General features: G+C 41.2%; 1 long non-coding RNA gene across 1 annotated transcript in view; it reads right to left on the bottom strand.

The window, feature by feature from the left end:
• Positions 1-1,586: 1,586 nt before the first annotated feature.
• The window catches only part of LOC120516040, a 38,154-nt gene continuing 21,227 nt past the window's right edge, over positions 1,587-18,513 (bottom strand). Inside the window, exons 3-6 of the long non-coding RNA XR_005630760.1 lie at positions 10,509-10,793; positions 7,369-8,465; positions 6,171-6,228; positions 1,587-2,608 (exon numbers count right to left, since the gene is read on the bottom strand). This is a non-coding gene — a long non-coding RNA (uncharacterized LOC120516040). The remainder of the gene's footprint in view (positions 2,609-6,170; positions 6,229-7,368; positions 8,466-10,508; positions 10,794-18,513) is intronic.

Below are 18,513 nucleotides of genomic sequence, written 5' to 3'. Positions count from 1 at the left end.
CCAAAAATCTTCTTTCTCATCCATTGCACACCCAACCTGCGGGGCATATGCACTAACAACATTCATCATCACACCTCCAATTTCCAGCTTCATAATCATTAATCTGTCTGACACTCTTTTCACCTGCAGAACACTCTTGACGTACTGTTTCTTCAGAATAACCCCTACTCCATTTCTCCTCCTTATCCACACCATGATAGAACAATTTGAATCCATCTCTGATCCACCTGGCCTTACTCCCCTTCCATTTAGTCTCTTGTACGCACAATACAGTATATATTCCTTCCTTCTCTCCATCATACCGGCTAACTCTCTCCCTTGATCAGTTATACTGCCAACATTCAAAGTTCCTACTCTTTTTACCTTCCTCCTGCCTCCGGACAAATCTCCCCCTTCTCCTTCTTCTTCTTCGGCCAACAGTAGCCCAATTTCCGCCAGCACCCAGTTCACTAACAGTACTGGTGGCGGTCGTTGTTAACCCGGGGCTCGACCGATCCAGTTTGTATTGTTGTCCGCATGTAGATTTGGCAAACTTTTACACCGGATGCCCTTCCTGACATAACCATTCCCATTTATCCAGGCTTTGAACCGGCATGAAGAAACACACTGGTTTGTGTATCCCCCGTGGCTGGCAAGCCAGAATCTCTCAAAAACCTTTATTGTTTAATAAATGTCTAGTTTCTTAAAACCGAGGCACAAGAGTAGAAAGCAATGTCTCAAGTTTAAGCGTGAAGGCAATGTGGTGTATGTTGCGTTAAGGGATCACATGGACAAACTGAGAGTTTATAAGCGTGTCATGAAAGAGAAGATCAGTAGTAGAGGTCGTTACAGCAGCTGATCAAGAAGTGATCTTTGAACTTTAATGATACTGTGAGGTTTCTGAACTATTTTTGCCCCCCAAAACGGGATAACACGCCGAGATGAAATTGCCGCATTTGTGGAGGACTGCTTGTCTGTTGCCGAGGCAATCGCAGGCAACAAAGCGCTGCAGAAACAACAATGAGACGACTGAGATTGCGCTATAACCTTCCGTCGCTGATGGGTGATGCAAGGAACATTATGAATGCAGAGAACAGTACAACTTGGCCACTGACCTGACCCCAACCCTGCCCATTTGCTAGGTCTCTGTATAGGAGAGTGGAAGATCCTGCTATTATAAATAACCATGCTGTTCCTGTTTCAAGTGGAATAAAGCTGGTTTTGCTGAAGTGCTGAGACTCAGCCTCCGTTTTGGAATACAAGACAACAACTTACGCATTACAATATTAAAAGGAAATGGATCTGCTATAAGGAGAGTGGGAGAGACACTGCGACAGTCCATAACACACCGATGCTGGAGTACATTATGGCTTCACTAAGCATTGATAAAAACACAAATTTTTAATGCACTGAATGAAACCTGAAACATCTAACAGAAAATCATCAAGACGAGTACCTGACCAGGCATTGGGGTTTTTAGGTACATTTCTGTTGTACTGGAAAATCCTCAGAATATTTGGTATTTTTAATATCTTAAAACTAATAAAAGACCAATTACAAGCAGAGGTGTAATAAATAATTACAGTGGTGTACAATTGAATGTTTAACATGATACTGTTTATTATGATACGACACACTTCCTCATGTCGTCATCAGGACCTGACATATTTGCGGTGTACCGACCCAGTTTCTTCAAGTCCACTCTGCCTTCCTTTGGGTTTAATGTGTCCACTATAGACAATGAAGTGCTGTTGGATGATTTTTTATTTTATTTTGGTACATGTAATAGTAGTATGTAGCTTGCTAATGATGGGTAAGAAACATGTACTGAAATGCGAGAATTTAAAAAGTTAATACTTTGTGATGGCAAACATGGTTAGCCTTCTGCGTCCAAAAATTCAGCTGCTTTAAGCTCCACAGAATGAAATTGAAAGATGAATATTCTTATTCTGTTGTGTTTACACAAAAAACATTAAAAGTGACTTTTCAGTTGATTATAAAAACATACAGAAATAAAGAACAAATGGAGACAAGACAAGTTAAAACTTACACAACAAATCCAAATTTTTACATAATTTGAAAACATTGTTAACTTTTTCCAACAGTTTGTTTTTATGGGGCACAACCAATAAAATCAGGTGCTGATCTATCAGCCGATATTTGGTCTCCATATATGCATCGTCATTAGATGAACCCGCACCAATATTATGATGCTGAAACTCTTCCAATCAAGGCACATTTAATTTATTTCTCTAATATGAAAGAACTTCATTTATAAAGTCACTACCGTGGCCTACTAAGCACACTGACAGTTAACCAAATTCCATATTAACATTGACATGCTGTCGAATTACACACACATTTAAAACTTCACCCCTATAAATCATCCCCAGGACAGGCAGTTTCTTACAGAGGACACGTAAAGTCCTTTGTGACGGTCACAATGCTCCTGTTTAGATGTTGTGTTTCACGAGTTCTCCTGCAATGCCTGAATGGCTGCCACACAGCTGCTCCAAGTGTACACCAGGATTTCCCTCTCATGGAGATCGTCTTTGTTTCAAAGGTCTGCTGTTTGCCCAGTGAACAGTAGCAGGAGTTTTGCTTTCATGTGGTTGATGGCGCTCTTACACTGTGACAGTTTGAGAAGAAAACAAACTTTAGAATTGTGTCAAATCCTTCTGTATACAGTGGTGCACAGGTTGTTATTCAGTTAGTCTGTCAACTTTCCAAACAGGAGACCTTTGGCTTTGTAAGGCATGGAGATTTGGCCCATTAACTGCAGCCATCGGTCGATAAGACATTTTATCAATAAATGCACGCCAACCTTCTATCTGTCACTGTCCTAAACTCAAGTGTTACTTTGGAGCAAATCATACAGTCAAATGAACAGCCATCTCTTTATGTACATCAAAGAAACCATCAAGTGTTGCACATAGTAACAAAGCAGAGAAGTCCACTCTTACACAGAGCTGCAATGAAAACAGGAAATGGTTTGTAGTTTAAGTGAAACTGCTTGTTTGTTGTGTGGTCTTTAATGGCCCTCTATAAACTGAGAAACTTCACTGAAGTATTGTGTCTAAAAACTATTGCAGATAAACAACTGCAAGCAAAAGACATGACACTTTCAACTTCAGAAGGACAGGCTTATGTTTTTGAGTGAAGAAAGTCTTGTGTTTCAGGCTTGTGAGTAAAAGATTATCTGAGGGCTCACAAAAGCTTTTTATTCAGAAGAGCCATTTGAAAGGTCAGTGAAATGTTCTGACATTCTGACTTCTGATTGGTGCTCACATGCCCTGAACTGCTACATGTTTGGTGGTGGTCACTCGTCTCAAGCAAGAAACAAGCCTGTCTCCTTTTCTTTTTACTCTTTACACTTCAGACTTTAAATATAACAGCAGTTCAGGTCACTTGCAGAAATTCTCAGATGATTCTGAATTTCTGGAGTGTATTGATAAGTACAAGTGGGATATATGCAAATTGACACATTCAGGTAACCTATCAAGCAGGCGCTCTTTGAGTATCAAAATATATGCAAATGACACTGGGAAAGCACATAGAATCCATAAAAAGTACAACTAAATAAAGCCAAACAAGCCTGTCAAGCGCACTCCGGCTTTCAGAACAATACAAATCTTCATGAGATACTCTACATCACACGCAGCTATAAGCAGATCAGCATTTCAGGTTAAATGCTGGTAGTCTCGAGTCAACAGGGAGAACAGGAAGAATTTAATCATTACTGAGTTTGCCAGTATGGAGCAACACAAGCACCAGGTGGAGCAGGTAGCACAGGAACAGCACGAGAGGGATTCACAAGTTATGCAGTTACCTGGGCAGATGTTTGAAAGCTACAACAGACTGGCAGAGGAAGTGAAGACTCCGGAAGAGAATCGCTAAGCAATACAATTGCTCAGGCAGGAGCTGTACACATGATCCAAAAGAAAATATAATTCATTAGACCAGGTCACCTTCCACCACTGCTCGATGGGCCATTTCTGACACTCATGTGCCCATTATCGGCACTTTTGGTAATGGACAGGGGTCAGCTTTGGGACTTTGATTGCTATGACACATTGTGTGCTCTGACATCATATCTCAGAAATTTGGGCAACAGTAGCTCTTCTGTGGGATCAGATCAGACAGGCTAGCCTTTGCTCCCCATGCACATCAATGGGCCTTGGATGCCCATGATCCTCCCACCACTTCAGCGGCTTTCCATCTTTGGATCACTTTTGATAGGTACTAATCACTGAAATACCAGGAACTGCTTATATTTAGTCATCACCTTCATTTACATAATCTTGAGAGATGGAGGCAGTCAGCCATGCGCACTCATGAAGCTGGTCTTGATGTGCCCAATAACCGAGAACATGACTCAACCCTGAAGCAGTTGTGCTTGACTTTACTCATAGCTGCCAAGCTCTGTGTGCATGAGAGGAATAAATCCTCATCAAGCTCATCAGCCTTAGGAGCGGAATCCATCCCACATATCTTTAAAGAACATAAAGTGCAAATGCAAAGGACCTCAGAGCAAAGACTAAACTCTTACTGCAGGCATTGACACAGTCCACCTTTAAAATGGTGCAAAATTTTTGAGGCATTCTTTACGATACTACCTCACCCATCATGAGCCTAAAGAACTGATAAGAGTCATGAGACACAGAACTTTTCTCAATGAAGTCTCGCTCAGAACCCCAGCATAAATACCACTTTTAGGTACTTTTTTGGAAATGTCTACATGCAGTCACGTTTGCCTATCATAACTGCATAAAAGCAGCAGTGTCTGCTGACCCTGCACTTGGAGTTTTGTGGCCATACAGTATGTGGCAGACTGGCAGTGTGCGCCATTCGAGTCACCTTCTGCGTTCACCTTGCCGTCACACAGCTCATTGTGTTGCATGTTGAACAATCCTCCATCTCTTAAATCTGGCAACCATTTTGCTAACTGAGTAGAACAGTTCGGAAGGGTGTGGCTCACTAACTGTAGTTTGGACCACCTCTCCACATTTAAACTGATAGGATTTACCATTGCCTAGCACAGCTTTTATGCTTTTGGCTGAGTGGCTCCTCATCACACTTGATAGATGGGGCGATGGTGTCTGGGAATTCAACTTGTTCTCGTTTCCTCTTCCAGCTGTGATGTTGGCGCAGGCCATGGGGCATTTTACTCTTAAAACACTTAAAATTTTAGGAAAGGATCACTTAGCAAACATGGATTGTTCTTACACTTTGAAAGCTGTTCATGATTTTAGATTTTTACCTCATCGAAAGGGGCCTAAAGCTCTTCTGCCAGCATTTATGGCCATAACAGGTACCTTGAACAGAAAGAGAGGACTGTCTCCTCATGACTGCACCAGCAATGACTACTTTAAGGACGGCTCCAGCTAGAGGTGGCACCTGGATCTGGACATTGTTGAGATTCCAGTGTGGTTTCAGAGAATTTCATCGAGAGCACCATGAAGAGTAGCATGGCTTAATTTGCACTAGCATATCTCCTTCTCCTATTATTGGGCTACACATGCAGATAAGGTTTCCTGTCAGCCCTCTTTGGCTTTTCCTTATTCCTCACATCAATATTCCCGGATTTCCCTATCTCTTTCACCCTGGCAGATTGTTAGAAGTTTAGTCCATTTTTCTGTTTTAGACGTTAAAGATGCATGGCCAGGTAAACCCAAGTTTGCCAAAATGAGTTGAGTCCAAAGGAACATTGGGATTCTGGATTCTTCTTATTGTTCTGCCCTGCATATACCAGGGTGTCAATTATTCTAGCCCTTCCTTTATTGTAAGACAGTTTGTGTTACTAGTATGAAATCCCATTTAACACACCATTATCCAACATTTATGATGTGAAACCATTTAACCTTAGTTATTTTTCCACCTACCACTCAAGCAGCCTCTAGAAATGCTCTCCATCCAGTCAGACACTTAGTTCTCCCTTCTGCTGATACCTGCCCAAGATGTAAGCATTTCCCAGGATTGTTTCTCCAAAGACATTTTGATAGGAAACACATCCTACCATTACTCCAGTAGCTCTTGGACATTTGAACTGTCCGGTTTTAAATGAAAGTTGTGTTCGTGGAGAAGGCTCCATTGGGCTTAAAATTCAGATATGAAGGCACTTTACTGTACAGATGAACATCAAGCCAGACATATCATACTAGGTGATCACACAATTTAATCAATAAACTTACCACAAGAGGTAGCAAGACAACTCTGGGAGCGGAACCTCCTTTGGATTTACAAAGTGATCTACACAAGAAAAAAAAAAGAATACATTTTTTAGAAGCTGGAACCTTATGCCACCACTACAACAAAAAACAATGCTTAAAAGTTTACAACACCTTCTGAACCTCAGTGATGCTGGTGGAGCCCCACATGCTGGTATGGTGAATCAAAAGGGGCCAGACTGCAGGTAAGACACTCTGGCAGACATGTTACCACCATTTTTAATACACAAGTAGTGGAATTAGTTAGCTTGCTAGTTAGCCAGGATAAAAATGACAGTGACCCGACATTTGTGCAATAGACATATGAGTGCCGACAAAATAGCGGCCATTAAAACGCGGCGTCAAAATCGCGCAGACAAAATCGCGAAAGTTTCATTAAATATGAATTACTAGTTTAAAGCATATATAATAATGTTTATTTAAGAAGTCAGTGTTATGAGACATGGCACGCAGATAGTCCTTAAGATTACGCCCTGCATATGTAGGAGGAATTGCAGCAAGACGTCTTGATAGTTGAGCGTATTTAGACTTGCTGGCTGCCTGACTGCTGGTAATTCCGCTTTGTATACGACTGATGGTTTGTTTTATTAAGTCTTGTTCACGACGGAAATGATCAACCAATGTGTAAATGGTAGGATGGTGGCACGGGACAGACAATTGGAACGCGTTATGCCAACGCTCGACTGAGTTATTTGTTCGCGGCATGCCATCAGCAACACATTTTCGCATGTTCCACATGGTGATAGGAAACAACGGGTTGGCTCGTCAATTGCGTCTCAATCAACCAACGTAATTGTCCTCCCAGTAATCATAAACATTCTGGAGATTGTCGGGTCTACTCTCGCTCTGTTCATCGAAAACGGACCCAATATCTTCCGGAGGAATGAAACTCAGTGCAATTAGCATTTTTGAATACAGTTATAACCTAGCATATAATGTGCACATAATGCGCACGTATGCGTCCCACTCTCTTGGCCTCTCTCGCGATTTTGTCGTGGCGATTTTGTCGGCGCGCATTTGTCGAAAACCAGTTAGCGAGTTTGTCGACGCTCATTTGTCCGTCGCGGGTTTGTCGGCGCTCATATGTCCGTCGCGCTTTTGTCGCTGAACCAAAAATGACAGCATTTGTGAATTTAGTAGGGGCTCATGTTTTAAAAGATACCTGCAGGCTCCCTTGAATGGTGGCGCTGAGAGAAGCACTGGTCCAAGTACAGCAATAGCAATGGATAATTCCATAGAGTGGTGGGCCTGACCACTAGACCCATAATGCTCTTCTGTTCCAAGGGTCACTCCAAGTCCCAACCACCAAAACAGGCAAGATGCAGCAACGCATGAAATGGACAAAAGATTATCATCATGGATGCATATACAATTACAGAATTAGAAACAGACAATGCATTACACACACAACTTAAATACCAGAACACACAAATCACAGATGAATTCCACTGGCACATAATCTCATACCACGAATTAGGATCAAAGAAATAGAAGAGCAAGGTATTACTAACTTAGAGACCCAAACAGGAAACGACCAACGACATGCAGTACACATCACAGAACAGTGGACAATTCAGACACTTTTAACTACAAACCTACAAAGACACTCTGAGTACATAATACACTACAACTGACTGAGGACATGGAGTGACAAAACACAACCAGTAGAACAACAATGCACTTGAAAAGATCTCACTGAAACAATAAGGAGGGCACAACTGGACAGGCCTGGGCGTGGATAGAGTTTAATATTTGGTGGTCTAAGAGGTTCATCACTTTGCACTGGGTACTTGTAGACAAAGAGATGGACATTACACACAACCCACAATGGCAGCTTTTAGTCTTCTGAGCATTATATTTATCCCCAGAAAAAAAGAGGAAAGAGTCAAAAGCTTTACAAAAACACAAACATTTCTAGATCGTTTCACATAAAAGAGATAGTTCTTAAATGTAGTATTGCTTTTTAAGACAAAAGTAACGGCCTGATGAAAAGTTCAGATGAACAGAAACAATAAAGTCCAGTTAAGTGGGAGAAAACAGTGGGGGAAAAAAACAACAGGAGTTCAAGGTGTGCCAGAAGACCACCCAGCCCTCATTGGTCATTCTACCCAAAAGAAACATTCTTAAGTTGTTGGTTTCTAGGCTTCAATGCAGTGGGTCTCATGGCAGGATGGGGCACCCGCTTTCATTCAAACATCATAGGTTGATGCACAGGACTTTAGTCAGATGCTGTTGGCACAAAATGCCACCACGGAAGACCTGGAAAAGAAAATAGAACCATAAAGATTAATGAAGTTTGCAGATTCACACACCCTATTCATATCTACTTAAAGGTAGAACTCAAATGCAGGTACAAAACACCAAAAATCAGTGGGATTTTAGCATTAGCTTGGTGTCTGTATTGGCAATATAATCCTGACTATTCTTGGTTTAAAACTGCAAAAGGCTACCACCTGAAAACGTAACACACTTGTCTCTTGGAATAATCAGTAGACATGTATTAGATCTAAGGGTACAACTGAAAATGCAGGCTGAAGACACTGCGGAGTATAGGACAGATCAAAGAGAATTTAAGGCTTTATATGTCATTACATGTATTTTAATGTCAATTCTAACAGACACAGGTAACCAATGTAATGACACTAACACTGCTGAGATGTGCTCAGATTGTTTTTCTAGAAAAGACTGTTGATGCATTCTGAACTCTTTGGAGTCAATTTGTGTGTTCGGTAGACCAGTTAGGAGAGCATGTGAGTGGTCTAGCTGACTAAAAACAAAAATGTGAATTCCTCAGCATCTTGCATGGTTGTAAGAGGTTTAACTTTTGTAGTTTTCCTTAACTAGAAAAATACAGTCCTATTAATCTCTCTAATTTTATGGCATCGAGGTTGTTTCTAACACCAACATTATTTCAGTTCCTACAAATAAAATCAGATTTTTCCTTATTTAGCTTGACATAATAAACACCAGACAGACATTAAGTGAGCAAGCATCTGAGTCTTCAGGTGCTACAGATACAGTAAGTAAAGTTGTGTGTCCTCTGCATAGTGCTGGTAGATCACCTTGAGTTTTGTGGTAATCTCCCCTAAAAGGAGCATCTAAATTAGACAGAACTTCAGGCTCGGAATAGACACTTGTGGAATGCTGCATGCAATGTCATGGATCTCTGAACTACAATCACCACAACTAACACAATCTACCAGTTAAATAAGATGGAAAGCAATCTTAGACAGTGTCAGAGATGCCCACCCATTGATGAAGATGATTTAAAACACTGCGGTCTATGGTGTAATTTGCTACACTCTGGTCTAGTAGAAAAAATACAGATATTAAGGCCTCCGTCCTCTGTAACACACAGGATATTGACAACTTTCACCAGTGGTCTGTGCTATGACTTGTTCTAAAACTGGACTGAAACTTGCAAAGAATAAACCATTGGACTAAATACCCTATAAACTGCCAAAACCATTGTATTTTTTTAGAAGAGCTCAATAAAAGATGCATTACAAGCCTCCAAAATATAAACAGTCAATACGAAAGACTGTCACGGCCTTCAAATACTAAAGAGAGATCCTCTGACACAAAACAAGAAAAGTTGCCATTTTTAGTTGCAATGGCTTGAGAAAACACTCGTTATAGCACCTCCTTTAAAGTAACACATCTAAGTATTTAACGCTCACATATTTAGTAAAGCCACACTTAACATCTCAGAAGAGCACAGCTTTATGGGAGTATTAGTTGCCATTTCAAGTTGATCCAAGTCATTCAGGTTTATCATGCTTTGTGCAGACCTTTTACACAGACTGTGGTGGATAACTATGGTGCTGAGAGTGTGCATCCATAGGTGTAGCCACTGCAGGACAATCAAATCCTAACACAGGGTTACACAAGAGATACAGTATGTAGATGGTTAAGATTAGCACCACCTTCATTATCACTCTTAACACAGAATGAATGACTAGTTAGAGTACTAAGACAGTCTGGATGACAACCGGCAATTCAGCAGACCAAAGCTCGCCCATCCTATCCACTTAATATTTCCAAAAAGTTAGAGCACTGATGTAACATGTAGTCGGCTTAAGTCATGGGCTGACACGACTTCAACAGGCAATGATAGGAATATCGATTAGACTGTGGACATGAATTCCTCACCGTACACCATTTTAAATGTGTTTATTACTGCTTACATGTGGCTTAATATAAAACATTTGTTCAGACAATTAAGCAGCCATCTTGGCCAAATTTAAACTAACATACATTATTATTAATATGGATTTCAAACAGTCAAACCTGACCAGTTACCTTAGCTATATTGTTTGAGAGGATCTGGGCATTTTGCCTGTTTAGATGGAGCCCATCTCTTCTGATCAAACACTGTTGCTCCCAGAACAAATTGAAATTGTCAATGAAGCAAAGGCCAAACTCAGCAAGGAGAGTCTTCAACCAAGCAGTGAGGGAAAACAGGTGACTGAAGGCCTCAATTGAATGCCCAAGTATCGAAAGTACTCCAGAGATGACAATCTTGATCTCCTCACAAGTGAAGTGCAGCCCTTCTTTTAGCACCTTTGACTTGCCACTTATTTGTTCCTAGGTGGAAAAAGACATCACTTACATCTTTGTTACATGAGGACAAAGAGGCTTTCATCTCCTGAACGCACACACCAGAAAAGCAGGACAAGTCCTTAGGCCAGAAGGTGCACAGTGCAGGTTTTGTACGATGGAGTACCCCAAAATAACAGCACTGTGGCAGACAGATGGCACTGACCTGAAACCTTGAAAATGGTTGCTCAACCACAACATCAGCTGTTCTCTGGGCACTCAGGGTGGAAGTCCCCTTTTTGGTTGGTGCTCATACACTCCATCCTGAGTGGACACAGGGGTAGAACAGATGCTTGCCAGCTACAATAGCTGCCAGGGTATGGACAAAGCTGGCAGGCAATGGCTAGAAGTAGATGCCGGTTCAGGATGCACTGCTACATCACAATGTAGCTTCAGGACTTTCAGGTGAAGCTTTAGTATCTGATCCTCAAAGTTTCAGTTCTTTGATGTTTAGAAGATCAGAGCTGCTGTTTCCTCATTTCTGTGGGATCTTACAGACAAAAAAGTAAGCCAGCACACATTTCCTCCCCACTAGGGATGAGCTGAACAAGAAGAAACATTGTGCAACAAAAACATGAAAACATCAGTTTAAATACAGTAGGAAACTGTCAAGTGCATACTGCTGTATCAACGCAGATTTAGTGTTTGTGCTTTGTGTGATGTTTTAAAAGTCAGTAGTGTATATCAGTCTTGATTGAGTAGATTTCTAAAGATATTTTTGTAATATTTTGTCTACTGCTTGCACGAGAGGTTAAAATGTCAGTGTATAAACCACTCCACTTGAAACAGGAATATCACTACAGTTCGGCCATACAGCGCCATATGCTCAGTTTTCCTTTGAGGTTAAACTCAAGCAGATCAGTGGAGACAGGGAAAGTGTCCATCATTACACAGCAAAGGGTGCACAAGCAATGGTACAGATGATTTAGCAATGCAGACCTGGATGTACTGACAGGCATTAGTACCATCATGCTATTTTTTTCCACTAGATGACAGCAGAATACTATCCTCAGGTTTATTCTGGCCTAACACTGAAAAGGAGATCAGCAAACATCCCTGCATGAAACTTCAGCTTCATGTTATTTACAAATAATTAAACGCCTGGAGGTTAACAGAAGGCATCACACACACGAATCCCAAGGTAAAAGACACCACAGACCCCAAAAATGAAAGACCTATCAGCTGTTTGTGTACATGATACGCAATACTCACTACATGAATAAGAAATGAAATCTACACACACAGATGTCGATAAACTTACAGAACAAAAGCATAGCTGAAAATATCCCATGTGTAGCTGATACAAATACAGTATTACTGTAAAAGCCAATCTTTTAAAGTTAATGCGACCGTTTTCAGCTATTTCTGTTTTAAAAGAATGTCCATTAGCCAGTGAAAAACGTCTCCTCTCTGCTAGGAGCAAGGAGTGTGAGATGAGCAGCTTACAACTCCACCAGTGGCAGATAGTTGTGACCATATGAACAGATGCCCAGACCTACTGCATGTCCTGCAATTGAAGGGTAGAAACTTCAACAAATGGAATAATGCCACAGCCATTATCTGGACTGGACTATGTACAAGACTCTTTCTTGTTTCACTTTAAACAGATGTAAATCTTTTAAAATGAAGATACAGACTGTTCACATGCATCACAATTATTGCCTGGGTCGTTCTGTGATATAATTTGAAGCTGCAGAATTTTGGAAACACTAGACAAACATTTAAACTTGTACAATAGGCCCCCGCAATCAAACACTAGTGGAACACTGGAGACCACCACCCTATGGATGTACCAAGAACACAACACAGACAGACTCAATACGGATAAGATGAGATGTCATCCAGGGTGATTTCCTTAACCCTCTGTGGATCTGTTTCACTCTCGACCCACCAACAAACAAATTAAAACACACACACAATATGGAGAAAGCCAGAAACCAACCAAGATATCTGCAGGAACAGACAAGAGTTATATAAATATTCACAACATACAGTATTCTGGATTAAACAGGTTAGAACATTATACAACATATTCACAAGCTACAAAAATGGAGTTCAGACTGGACAGATGTAAAACAATACATGTTTAAAACAAGGGAATATTTGAAGATGGTAGATATTGCCTGAAAAATGGCAGCCAACATCCAGGCCACAGCAAATGGTGAGCTATGCAGAAACCTTGGATTCCAAGAGGACAAACAAACAACATGCACATCTTTATATAAAACCTCAAAACCTCTGGTGTCTGGCGTCCTCCCATTCCCAGGTTTGACAGGGCAGCCTTTACAGGTGTTGACGTGGGTCATGTTGTCTGGCATTCCCAATAATCTTTTTAAATGAAGCTCACCCTCTCTGATGTTTAACAGAGCTAGTTAAGTGCACTCTTACACAAAATCTAATAGCACAAACACCCCAACAAACCTGCTGCACAAATACAGCCATCAACACACACACACCACACCAGCCCTCACATATTCCTTCAGGGTCCTGCATTGGTTACAAACAGACCAAGAACAGCACCTAAGGAAAACACAGACAACAGCACCCCAAAGCAGCCATACGATGGAGGAAGGAACAGGTCTCAAATATCAAACATCAATAAATCACACAATACAGACTCAATTTAAGAAAAGTCTACTCCATAAAACAGACATCATGAATACACAAAGACACAAAGTGCACCCCAATGAACCTCCACACCACAGAAATACCAAGACCAACATGGACCTGGAAAACATCACCCGGCAGACCCCCTCATGAACTGCCCAGCCTGGTGTGGACAAAATGAAGTCAAAGAGCCGGCAGTGAGATGTTTTGAGAAGTAGACGGGCTTATGCTGGCCATACAAGATCAAATGATGAACGGGAGAAACTGCAGAAAGTTTTTTCTTAAGGATGTTCACAAATGCAAAGGCAGAGGCTGAACCAGTGAAATTAACACAGGACTTGAAAAGTCAAAAATGGAAGTTCAGTCCAATTGAGGTCATCAAATCGCAAAGCAGGAGACATGCGGGCACAGTGACTTTCAATATTTAAGATAGGGCAATGTGTCCACCTTGGTAATTTCTCCATCTCATGCACACAGCACACATTTAAATATAATTTCAATTACAATGTATAATCCTCTTGTAATCAACCACTGTACTACTGAATTGTGTGCTATAAAGATTTAAAAACAATTAAGAAAGGATGAATATCACAAATAAAGAAAACACAAAGCATGTAATAAAGGGTCACAGCATTGTCTGTGGAATATGTAGAGACCTGATTTGTTCAAGCCCCTCCAAAAGCCCCACACATCAGGATTAACTTGCAGGCTGCAATTAAGTTCACTTTGTACCTGAGTCACAGTGGGCCACACTTTACATCAAGCGCAATGGGCCTTTCAGAGCTTCATCAAAAACTTCAATACTAGTCCTAACACTTTTGCCCTATGGGGGTCACAATATCAGGACGTGCTGGTGGCAGAGCAGTTACTATACATTGAGGGATGATTTATATTCAAGTTACATTTTTGGTCACGGGAGTGAATCGTGTTCGACAGTCTGACAGTTTGGACTTGCATCATTCACAAGGCACAAAACAGAACGCTGACCCCATTATAACCTGCAGTGGAGTTTGTTCTTCTACGCTTTAGCAACTGTCTGAAATGGAAAAGCTGACAAGCTGTGGCACTGAAACAACAGTTAAGAGAGCAACAGGCAAACAGAAACTGTGGAATTAAAGGAACGGCGATGCCAAATATCTGTCAACTGCTGTCCGGGAGAAAGAGAAAAAAAAGCCAGTTTTACATTTTTATATTTTGTGTTATGGAAAAAGCATGCATTCATAATTTAAATACAGCACATACTGTAATACTTGGCATTGCCCAAAACAAGCAGATGCCCACCGTCTGACAATAGCAGTTAATGCCACAGCACTTATCACCTATTTGGTCTAGTTTGAGTTTGAACAATTTGTTCACCTTAATAATCAAATCTATACTAATAAAAGGCAAAGCCCTCACTGACTGACTGACTCACTGACTCATCACTAATTCTCCAACTTCCCGTGTAGGCAGAAGGCTGAAATTTGGATGGCTCATTCCTTACAGCTTACTCACAAAAGTTAAGCAGGTTTCATTTCGAAATTCTACGCATAACGGTCATAACTGAATCCTACTTACGTACATATATACGGCCATAGCCTGCAGCTCGGTCGCCGTGTGAGGCGGAGTTGCGTCACCCATCACCACGCCTACCACGTAGTTGGCTGCCTGCCTATATTGCGTCCCCCTTACCCACGCCTCCCACGTAATTGAGTGCCTGCCCATATGAGGCCGTCCGTCACTAGCAATCCAATAGACGCAAGGTATAAACGAGACTTTTGATCACTTTGTAACGGAGTGAAGGACTGTGCTTATGCAAACGAAGATGAGATGGTCAGGGATAGAATAGTGTTTGGCACAAACTCAGCAAAAGTGCGAGAGAAACTTTTAAGTGCTGGGTCTGAGCTAACATTAAATAAAGCCGTGGACATCACAAGATCACACGAGATAGCAAACCTTCGATGCATGTACTCCGACCAGCTCACGTGAACTGACTGTGAACACAATACAATACAATACAGTTTATTTTTGTATAGCCCAAAATCACACAGGAAGTGCCGCAATGGGCTTTAACAGGCCCTGCCTCTTGACAGCCCCCCAGCCTTGACTCTCTGAGAAGACAAGGAAAACTCCCAAAAAAAACCTTGTTGGGAAAAATGGAAGAAACCTTGGGAAAGGCAGTTCAAAGAGAGACCCCTTTCCAGGTAGGTTGGGCGTACAGTGGGTGTCAAAAGAAGGGGGTCAATACAATACAATACACAGAACAGAACAAATCCTTAATACGGCATAATAATAAAAATTTTAGAAGTACGGAGCAGAATTTAACAGTAGATGATATCACATAATAAGATTTGGATATTTTTAGAGTCCTGGAGACCATCAAGCTGCCTCCCCATTTGGCCATTCCACAGCTGAAACGTTGCTCGGCCAGCCAATCCAATGAAAGGACCCCTTTTTCCCATGATTCCTGTGATCCTCCATCAGGGATGACTTTACCACAGGCAGGCAAACAATTTGGCAGGTGGGCCATGGCACCAATTGCTACATTTGAGTACCGAGAACAGAAATAGAATAGGTGAGGGTTAGTAACAAATTATAACAATCATGTTACTTATGTTTTAGTGCTAATGACTAACAACAGAGATGCAGTATGTACAGTTAATCAGCAGCTCTAACACAGTATGCAGACAAAAAGCAAAAGCTCCAAAGAGCGCTGAACAAAATATGCATTACACAATTGAGAAGGCAGCAAAAGAATATGAAGCGAGTGACGCATACAAGCATATTCATAAGTGCAGCTACTGCGGAAACAAAGCACACGGTGGAAAAAGTCAATGTCCAGCTAAAGGAAGACAGTGCAAAGGAAGATGAGATGGTCAGGGATAGAAAAGTGTTTGGCACAAACTCAGTGAAAGTGCGAGAGAAACTTTTAAGTGCCAGGTCTGAGCTAACATTAAATAAAGCCATGGACATCGCAAGATCGCACGAGATATTCGCGAGATACAAGTTTAATGAGAAGACGCAGGGTATAAACGAGACTTTTGATCACTTTGTAATGGAGTTAAAATTGCTGGTAAAGGACTGTGCTTATGCAAACGAAGACGAGATGGTCAGGGATAGAATAGTGTTTGGCACAAACTCAGCGAAGGTAGCGTGTTTGGAGACTGTGGGAAAATAGTCAAATGTTATTAGAAGTGTCTTGAAACTGTCTGGATTTTGGGGTTTGTCTGGGGTGAAAGGTTTCTGTTTTTCTTTTAAGTTATTTACATACTGTATTTGTGGAGATGTGGGGGAGGGATGTGCATTCACGAATTTGGTTGTTCCCATTTATGTTTGTATGTTTTTTTACATAAAATTAATTTAATAGTTATTTTCACCTTGTCTGTTTCCCACCATTATTGTTCTGAGATTGTGTAAGTTATATTAGTTATCACATCAGTATCGTAGAAAGGAGTCAGAGGGAGTTTTGAGGTTGACCTGCCATCTGATCCACATACACCACCAACATATATCGATATCAGCCGGGAATGGTCGAAGCATTACAGCATGTAGCCACCCAAAGTTAATTCCCCAAACCCCCAACAAATTCCCAAACTGTGACCAAACTTGCCTTTTAGTAAAAGCTCAAAACCCCTCCAAGGAATTTTGTACTCCATCCTTAAAAGTTCACCTTATGACACACCAACTAGGTCTTTCTGGCTTTACAATACAAACAAGAACTGCCCATAAATCCATCACGTCAGCATATCCCACAATTTTGAATTCATAAAGCTGCAATTTGAAGTCAGTCTGGTCCCTTTGCTCCACATTTCTATCAAGGCTGCACCCAAATGAAAAGCAGAGGCTGCTCTTTGTCAGGTTTTTAAAGCCAAACTTTGCTTTTCAAATTGCTGGCCTCCCTCATTGGTGTCCACTGATGTTGGATTCCGTTTATTAAAGTTGAACTCATGATTGGTTGTACTGTGATAACAAAGATTAGGTGCAAGAGATGTCCAGCTAGGTGAAGAGACAATCCATGAAAAAGTCACAGTTGCCTTCTGGGGTCTCTTTTAAGCCAATGCTGTTAATTAGTCATCATTGTGCACCATAATTGAGCTTGGTCTTCAAATTTGTTGTTTGAATTTGGCAGCATCATGTCGCTCTTTGTCTTGCTGATGTTTTTCCACCACATGATTAGCAGTTCTCACCCCCTTACTTTGTCTTCTTTTGCATTTTTCCAAATATTTCACTTACAGAAGTAATGACCACTCATAGGTGTCAAGGGGTGAGCTGACCACCTCGTTGTTAATTAAGAGTGCATGAACAAACCACCACTGACAACATGAAGTGCAGCAGTATTACTTCCTACCAAAAGTGGTCCAGGGTGAACCAGTGACAGGGACATGGGTGGCCAAGGCTCACCAATGCATGTTGGGAGTGAAGGCTAGCCTGTCTGGTCTGATCCCATAGAAAATCCACTTGAGCACAAAACGCTGCACGTGGCAGAAAGATGTCGGAACACACAGAGCATCACAACTTAGACAGCTCAAAGTGTCCATGCTGACTCCTTTCCACCACCTGCAATGGACATGTGAGTGTCAAAACTGAACCATGGTGCAATGGAAAAAGGTGGCCTGATCTCATGAATCCCATTTTTGCTCATGCAAAAGAATTCTAGGTGTTGACTTGGCATCCAAATTCCTCAGATCTCATTCTGAATGAGCATCAGAGGGATGTGCTAGAAACAGAAGTCTATTCCATGGAGGTCCCAATTCACAACTTGCAGGACTTGAAGGATCTGCTGCTAACATCTTTGTGCAAAATGCAGCTGGTCCCTTTATATAGAACTTTTCACATCTATCTATCTATTATATAGTACTTTTCATTTCTTTTTCTTTAATTATTATATAGTGTCTTTCACATTTATCTATCCATTTACTATATAGTGCCTTTCATTTCTCTTTAAGCATCTACTATACAGTAGAGTACCTTTCACATTTGTCTCTGTATATACAATATAGTGCCTTTCACTTCTATCTATCTATCTATCTATCTATCTATCTAACCCTGCTGTCATGACTTCCACTCTGAATGTGCTTCAGGGAAAAGTTAAAGCAATAGCCCCCAAAGCAATGCTTGTACA

This window comes from Polypterus senegalus, chromosome 15 (genome assembly GCF_016835505.1).
Source record: "Polypterus senegalus isolate Bchr_013 chromosome 15, ASM1683550v1, whole genome shotgun sequence".
In the NCBI taxonomy this organism is placed as follows: Eukaryota; Metazoa; Chordata; class Cladistia; order Polypteriformes; family Polypteridae; genus Polypterus; species Polypterus senegalus.
This window is presented reverse-complemented; position numbering and strand designations above follow the sequence as displayed.